The sequence below is a fragment of the Cavia porcellus genome, unplaced genomic scaffold, assembly GCF_034190915.1.
Source record: "Cavia porcellus strain 051 isolate PalLab524CR breed Dunkin Hartley unplaced genomic scaffold, mCavPor4.1 scaffold_29, whole genome shotgun sequence".
In the NCBI taxonomy this organism is placed as follows: Eukaryota; Metazoa; Chordata; class Mammalia; order Rodentia; family Caviidae; genus Cavia; species Cavia porcellus.
Window position 1 is genome coordinate 24,183,641 of NW_026947512.1, and position 8,799 is coordinate 24,192,439.

The window sequence follows — 8,799 nt, forward strand, 5'->3', positions numbered from 1 at the left end:
GTGCAATTTCAGGAGCTGTGCTTGTTGCAAGGGATATAAAAAGGCTAGAGGTAGCGATGAGTAAATAACTATATACCAGCATAGGAGGAGAGAGGGTGCTTTTTACTAACTGGGGTAGGGAAGGCTTTAGAAATGGAGGAGCATTTTCAATTGGGTTTTGCCAGACAAATGTTTGTCAGAGCTAACAGCACATGAAAAGAGCAGGTGTAAGAAGATAGACTAAAGAATCGCAGTGATAACAGTAAAGGTCAAAACATTTTAAAATAACACAATCATCCGTGACTTTAAACAGTAATGATAAATCAATTCATTTGGTGAAAACTGATGAGCTAGTCGGTATGGCGTGTGTCTTTAAGTAATCTCAACCTTCTGAAGGCCAAGGCAAGAAGATCACTGTGAGTTCAAGGCCAGCCTGGGCTACAAAGTGAGTTCAAGCCCAGCCTAAACTATGTACTGAAACCTTGTCTTGAAAAACAAAAGGAAAAAATATCATACCAACAATTTGTCCATCTATGGATACTACCTAACAAATACTTGTGTTACAGATCTTGGATATGTTTAAGATGAGTAATTAAAAATTCTAAACCACTAATGCATTGGCTTTTAAAAATTCCTTGCCTATTATTAGAATCAAACCTGCTTTCAGTGTATACTGTTGATGGGCAGTTAGATGAGTTTGGGGTAAGCAGATAATCAATCATAGAAATATAAAAGACATCAGTGATACTGCTTTGCAAGGCATACACTGATTTATGTTAGAGGATTGTTTATGCTACCTTTAAGGTGTGTGTGATGGAATAGGGCTTTTGTAGTCAAAATCCCAAAGACAAAGCCATTGTATTATTTATCTATTTGATTTAAACAATCATGCTGATTAAATTTGAGTGTTTGGAGTGTTTATTAATATACTATTTGCAGTTCCTCTAATTTATAAAAATGAATATATTTCAAATATGATTTTACATTTTGGCATTTAAGACTTGGATTTATCCAAACTTCTGAAAACTGTTTAAAGCTGGAAGATTGAAAGAATTGTTCCACTTGCAATTTACTGAACCTAACTTTCTTCTCTCTTTCTTTCTCTTTGCTTTCTTCCTTCCTTCCTCCCTTTCTTGTTTTCTCTCTCTCTCTTTTTTTTTTTTCAGTTCTAAGGATTGAACCCAGGGCATGTTAAGCTATATCCATAGCCTTTTTAATCTTTCTTTCTTTCTTTCTTTCTTTTTTTCTTTCTTTCTTCCTTCCTTCCTTCCTTCCTTCCTTCCTTCCTTCCTTCCTTCCTTCCTTCCTTCCTTCTTTCCTTCCTTTCTTTCCTTCTATTTTTGGAGGGACAGGGTCTCCCTATGCATTTCAGACTGGGCTTGAACCTCCTGCCTCAGCCTCCTGAGCCCTGGGTTTACAGGTGTGGACCACCATGTCTGGTGCTTTTTTTTTTTTTAACTTTTGAGACAAGGTGCTAAATTGCCCAGGCTAGTTTCAATCTTGTGATCCTCTTGTTTCAAACTCCTAAAAAGCTGGGATTACAAGTATGTACTACCATGCATGGTTTAATCTATTTTCAAAAGTGAAAAAAACATTTCTGAGTACACCTTAATTTATTTCTTCCATTTTAGCCACTTGATAGGCAAGATCGATGTGCAAATAAATACCTGGATTAAAAAAAAAATTAACCTATAGAGGAATACATAGTGGGTCATGGTCCTCCTTCCGTTCTAATTTCCTCTTTTACTTCTTTCTTATCCACCGTGGTGTCTATCTCACTTCACTCAGACCCTCCATGTGCGAGCGGGAGGAAGCTGTCATCTGAGCCATCTTCTTATTCTGACACTAAGTGTACTAGACTGCCCTCATGTGCACCTGCTCATTGATTCCCATCCAGTTGAAGACCTGCTGACCTGAGCTCTCTGATTGCCACCTGCTAGGAGTCTCTCTCAGCCCTGTCTCCGTGTTCCCAGGCTGCCTTTGAATTTGTGAGCCTCCTGCCTCAGCCTCCTGAGTGCTAGGGTTCCAGGCATGTACCACCACACCAAACTAATTTCTGTATTAGGCTCTTCCCACCATTTTCAAATCATGTTTAAGTATATCCACCTAGGGCCAGGGTTACAGCTCAATGGCAAAAGCACCTGCCTGGCAAGTTGATTCCCCGTACCAAAAAAAAAAAAAAAGTATATCCAAATATAAACAAGCAAACACCCATTAGATGCTTCATTTCCCTCTCAGTCCCTGCCTTATCTGTCATCTTTCTTGCACAGCCCAGCTTTGTGGGGCTGGAAGAACTGTCCATCCTGGCTGGCTATTTCCTTGTCTCTAGTAGGTGCTGACCCAAGGGGACACAGCCTTTGGCTTAGCACTGTGTGCAAACCTCTCTCCTTCCCGTTCAGCTCTCTAGCTTTTCTGTCATGAACCCTAGCGTATTATTCAGTCTCCATTGTATTTGTCCCTTCAGAAACTATGAGCCGTTGCACACTCTTGCTGCTAGGAAGACTTGCTACCTTTGGCCTCTGTGACTCAACCGCTCTGACCCCGCTGCCTACTCTTTTTGCCTGTCTGTTTTTGGGCTCCCTTTCTCCCCAGTAGTTCACACTCTCTTTCAGACCTCCTTGCTTCTTCTTCCACCCTCAATAATGCTACAGGCCTGTGAGTGGCTGCCAGGAAAGAGGGTGTCCCAGTGCTGCTGCCAGAATAGGAAGACGGTAAGGGAAAACAATGAGGCCAAAGCAAGCGAGGGGTCCTTTTTTTGTTTTATTTTCTTTTTGAGACAGGATCTTGCTTTGTAATTCAGGCTGGCCTCAAACTAGTGGTGACCCTCCTGTATCAGCCCTGCACTGTGGGGAACCACCTGGATGATGCTCCTTGAAAGAAGAGCAGTTATCTCCAATTTGGGTAAGTTTGGACCTATCTCCATGTATTGAAATGTACAGAGTTGGCTACATCGTTTCTTTGTCCCTTCAATTGCCTTTAAGCAATGTAAATTGGGCTGATTGAGGATTTGATGTATAATCTTTGAAGCGAGGCACAGGCCCCGCCCCCAATGACTCCTGGTTGAGCCCTGTGGGACAGAGAGCTGTGTTCCATGCTGTTGGCTGGAACTGAACCTCAAGATAAGAGACTTTGATTTCCCTGGGCTTAAAAGATCATACATCAGAGTTTAAGTGTGGCCTCCCAGTATTAGACACTACCTCAGCTGTGTTATGCGGAGGTGAACTCAGGCCTCTTACTTTAGCCCAGCTCACAGCAGTCAGGTATTTCCTGCCACGCTCACTGTCACTCATCCCTAAGTCATTCCCCTCACCGAGGATTAGTAAAACCAGCATTGGCCCTTGTGTGAACCACCATCTTGGCCGGATTTGGGACCCCCTTCACTCCCCTGTATATATATCTTAGTGTCTTTACTCTCGCCTTGAGTGCACTGGAAGTGGTAGATTGGAATTAATTCACTAGAATTCCAATAACTTTTCCATGGGACTATAAATATATTCTCAGAGCAACACGAGATCTCCTTAAGGGCTCTCTATACTACAGCACCACACCATACCTAGAACAGGGCCTACCCTTCGAGGCCTCAGACTCACCCTTTGAGGTATTCCCCAGCCACGCCACATTCTACAGCTTTGTGACAAGGCTCTGCCATTTATTCCCTTTGTGGTTTAGAACAAACACCTTGGTACTTTCTGTTTTTCTCCCAGTGCCACATAAAACTTACAATCTATCTCTTGGGAAAACCTCAAGTCTTCCTTCTGTACATAACCCCTACTGCGTTTTTTCTCTTCTTTATACTGTAGTTATTTTCATTTGTTTTACCCCTCACAGGATCTTAAATGTTGCCATGTTCAAGGTAAGTACTGTGTACTTTCCCTTTGGCTTGGTGATCCTCTCTATTTCTATGGTTTATAAAGAGGCATACTGGAAGTATTAAAGTTTTTTTTTAAATTAAAGAAAAGGTGAAATTTTACAGTATTATTATTATTATTATTATTTGCTGTTTGCAGTGCTGGGGGTGGACCCCAAGGCCTCACATATGCTAGGTAAGAGCTGTAGCCCCAGCCTCAAATTTTATTTTTTATTCTTAGCTATTCAAGTAACCAAGCCAATCAGAAATAGACACACATTTGAATTCCCCGAGACTACTCTGGTGCAACAGGAGTCCCCTCTGGTTTGTATTGTTACATGGAGAAGATAAGCTAACCCTAAATATTATGAGGTTTTTTCCCCCTCGTCTGGTTTTATCTTTAATAAATGACCTGCTCTTTGGCTGAGTTGGTCAGTCCTGAGCCTCATGTTCTAAACAGATGTAAATAGTTTTGGAAGAACCTGTCTCAATAAGCAGATTCTGGGAAAATAAAGTCAGCCCTGTGATAATTTGCAGAGAATACTGATGCCCTGCAGTCCGGCTGTACAGTCCCCTTGGGTTACTTTCTGAATATGCATACTACAAGCCGGAGGGCAGAGGGGTGGCTGTTCATGCCCTAGGGTGGCTGGGAGATCATCCTGCATATCTTTTTCTAAACATTTTGTAGGTCTGAGGTGAATGTGACCTCAGATTTTCCTTCCTTTTTTTTTTTTTTTTTTTTTTTGTTCCAGCCTACATCCTCAGTCTTTTTTCATTTTTTTATTATAATTTTGAAATAGGGTTTCAGTTGTCCAGGCTGGATTCAAACTTTTAATCCTCCTGCCTCAGCCTCCTGAGTACCGGGATTCCAGACATTTGGTACAATGGCCCACCTGGCTTACTTAACAATCTTAAAACTTGCCCCTTGTAAATAGTCATATCTTTTCCCAAGAACAGAGCAAGGCCTCTGTATGTTATGTTTACAGAACAAGTTAAGCAGAATCAATCATATTCTGGTTAATTTAAAGGATGTCAGAAGAGGCAGTTTTTCATCCTCATTTGCTTTAACGTCTTTTCATCTTTATAATAACTGGAGTTCATCACTTTTTTTGTTGCTTGAATGTCTTTTCATGAATGTGTAGCCCTGTATTTCTGAATCTGAAACAATTAAAAAATAATTCTTCCTTTTTTGGGGCTGGGGATTTAGCTCAGCGGCATAAGCACCTGCCTTGCAAGCAGGCAGTCGTGAGTTTGATCCCCAGTACTGACAAAAAAAAAAAAAAATCTTCCTTTTTTAAATTATACTTTTCCTGGCAGAATTATTGAGAAACATATAACACAAAAATACAAACATGTGCCCGGGATATAGCTCAGTACACAAGCGCCTGCGCTGCAAACACAAAGTCCTGTGTCCATTTTTGGTACTGGGTATTGAACTCACAACCTCTTACTTGCCAGGGCAAGCGCTTACATTGTTAAGCTACACCCCTGCCCCTGGGTCCTGTGTTTGATTTCTGGTACAAAAAACAAAACAAAACAAATACAAATATGCAAAAGTGGCATGATTGTTTTACAACTGGAATCTTTGCCTCACTAAATTACTTAGCTGAACTTTCTTTTAAAAGGGATATCTCCTACTGTTCTCTGTTAAAATAACTTGCCACAAAGTGTAAGCCAAAGAGAAATTCTAGGTTACTTCTTATTAGTAGGGTTACCAGATAAAATACAGACTGCCTCGTGGAGTTTGTATTTTAGATATACAGCAAATACTTTTAAAAATACGGATGTATGTATAGAATTTTGCATCTACACGAGACAAATGGCTTATTCTCTGTGTGAAATTAAATTTTAACTAGGTGGTTTGTATTTTAATTTGCTGACTTGGTTAACCCAACCAGGGTAAGAGAATATCTGAAAGTATTTATAAAACATTTTATCACAGTGTTAACTCGTACCAGTGTTTTGGGTACCACAGCTCTGTTTTGCTGGGCCGCGGTGACCCGTGTTAGAGGATACACACAGTCCTTTGTGAGGGTGGGAGGCAAAGGTTTTGTTCATTCGCATTAGAAAGAAAGCAGGATGTGAGAGTCCACACTCAGGGCTCTACAGAGCTCAGCCTTAGAGGCTGCACCTGGGTAGCTGGGAGGTACTGTTTTCTCTTTTCTTTCCCATTGTTCCAAATTTCCTAATTCCCAATCACTTTTTCTTTTCTTTTGTTTTTCTTCTTCTTGTCTTGTTTAGATTTGGGAGTTATTACGGAGCATTAGCTAATATATTTGGTATTATATTTAAAGTAAATTTCAAACTCTATGCCATGAATTAGAGAGCTTCACATCTATCCATCCAGATGTACCACACCTCTCCTTGCCCCAAACACTCATGCAAACTCTTAAGATAACATATACATGCCAGGCGTGGTGGCACACACCTGTAATGCTAGCACTCGGAAGGCTGAGGCAGGAAGATCACTGAGATTTTGAGACTCTTTCTCAAAACAAAACATATACATTATGTGAGTTGTATCTGATCTGAGTTGAGAGCAACATAAAGTGAAAAACTGAAGCAGAGAGGAAGTAGGTTGTTACAGTGAAACAGAAGGGGATCTAAATCCTGAAGGTCTTGGTCATGTTACCAAGTTCTGGTTGTTAACACGTAACGCTGCAGGTAAATGATGTGGCTGGGGAAGGAGACTGGGTCTCATTAAGTGTTTGCTGAATGGCAGTGATGGTTATTGCTGGTGAGGAGATAGGAGAGCAGCAAAGACAGAAGACTGACCAGAGAAGGAAACAAAGCAAAGAATGAGGGGAGAGGAGACAAATAAAACCAAGTGGAAATAATTACAAGCACAACTCCCAGTATGATGTTTCGCCTTCAAATTCTTCTCAAGTCTTGCTGTGATTAATGAAGTTGCAATGGGTGAAGCAATTTTTACAAGTTGCCAATGAATATGTGGTCAAAACAGGTGGGAGAAGGCCACCCTTCTTACCCCTGCATTTCTGGATTGAAAGTGAAAATTTAATATTTTTGAAATAACATCATTTGGGAGGCTGAGACAGGAGAATCACTGTGAGTTCAAAGCCAGCCAGCCTGGGCTACAAGGTGAGCTCAAGGCCAGGCAGAACTGAAACTCTCAAATAAATAAATAAAAGATTAACATTGGTTTGCCCATTTGTGTATGTGTGTGTGTGGGGGGGGTGGGTTGTCTACCAGGTGTTTATTTATTCACTGTATCTGATTAATTTGGCCAACTTTTTAAACTATTGATAATTTTTTTTTCACTTTGTAGATTGGGTCTCCTGCCTTCCAAGCCTCTTATGCAGCTGTTGCTTTGTTCCACGTACTTTTGACTGCAGAGAAAGCACGCACAAAGAAAAATCCATTCCTAACAAGCGATTAGTAAGCATACAACTTATTGTGTGGGTTTTGTTTTGTTTTTTTTTGCAGTACCAGGGATTGAACTCATGACCTTGGGCTTGCCAGGCAGGCTCTTATGCCACAGAGCTAAACCCCCAGCCCAGACATACAATTTAAAGGCTTCCACATTTGAAAATATTCTTTATAATTCTACTTAGGGAACGTCAAGGGCTGGGTGTGGTAGTATACACTGGCTATCCCAGCACTAGGTAGGCTGAGGCAGGAGGAACACTGTCAGTTTGAGATCAGCCAGGGCTATAAAGTTCAAGGCCAGCTTGAATTACACAGTGTGACTGTGTCTTAAGAAAACCCTCCTTTTACTGAGGAATGAACTTAAGGCCTTAACCCTGAGGGACAGGCACCTTCAGCCCCTTTTTCTTTTGCAATAGCGTTAGAGTTTTCTGGTGCAATAGAGAAACAATGTAAGAAAAAGTGAAAGTGGCCTTTTTATTTAAAGGATGTGGAGTGGGTCCACAACCTGCAAGGGTTTGGCTTTCTTCTCTGAGCAGATGGAGGTGTGTGTGTGTGGGATAGATCAGAAGTGGCGCTTGCTGCAGGCATTGATGATGGGTGAGGAGCTAATTGGAATTCTCTTCCTGTGCAAAGGGAAAGGAAGAAGTTGTGTGGAGAAAGAAGGAGGATGTGGCTGTCAGGGTAAGCATCCCGAATTTGGCCTTCCACCATGTTGAGCCACCACCATAATGTCCTGTACTTCATTCTAGGGCAAAACTCTTTCAAACAGCCTCTTCCAAATTGCTCTCACTGGGCTCAAATTTTTGGTGCACCTGCCTCAGCCTCCCAGATTGCTAGGATTACAGGCATGGGCCTCGGTGATCGGCTGTGTCTTTATATATACAAAGATGCCCTTTTTAAATTGGTATTGGGAATTGAACTCGGGGCCTCATGCTTGCCAAGGAGGCGTGTATCCCCCGCCCTCTTTTACCTCTGTTTGATAGAAAACCATAGACTTGGCTCTAAGTACACTTCCTGTACAGGCTTCCTTAGAGCCTTATAGATCAGGGTTCCCTTGGGATCAGACAGGGTTTGAGCCAAGTCAATGTTCCACTTTGTACCATGTGGGTTAACACAGTCTGGCACATAAAAGCTGGTGGTAATTGTGTCTGTAAGACCTGCAGTGTTGTCCATCAGGAACTGGCTGTGCACCAAGAACGATCCTGGGATTTCGAGGAGCACCCTACCCCCTACCCTCCTGGGCCAGTTTCACCTTGGGAACCTTATCCTGTCTCTGGGCTTCTGTGTGAATGACAGCCAGGAGGCTGATCTCTGAGAGGCCAGGGAGGTGTCTGGGCCTCGGCCTTCCCCTGGGGCCAGGCAGTGACCTTGTGATGACAGTGACAGACCATGGCCTCCACCCACGTCCCCACTTCGCCCATGGCACCTGCACCCAGACGGGTCCATTACCCGTGAATGAATCCAGCCGACTCCTTAGGGGGCTCTGCCATCCGCAGCCACTTGGACATCATGCAGTCCGAGTCAGCGGTGAGCACCCAGGACCGAGTTCTTCCCGTTACTTTCTTACCTAATCTTTATTTTTATTT

General features: G+C 42.3%; 1 long non-coding RNA gene across 1 annotated transcript; it reads left to right on the forward strand.

Annotated features, from left to right (window-relative positions):
• Nucleotides 1-2,777: 2,777 nt before the first annotated feature.
• Nucleotides 2,778-7,935, forward strand: LOC134473962 (uncharacterized). The gene is made up of 3 exons (XR_010044469.1): nucleotides 2,778-2,880; nucleotides 7,113-7,222; nucleotides 7,847-7,935. It is a non-coding gene; the product is annotated as an uncharacterized LOC134473962 (long non-coding RNA).
• The last annotated feature ends 864 nt before the right edge of the window (nucleotides 7,936-8,799 follow it).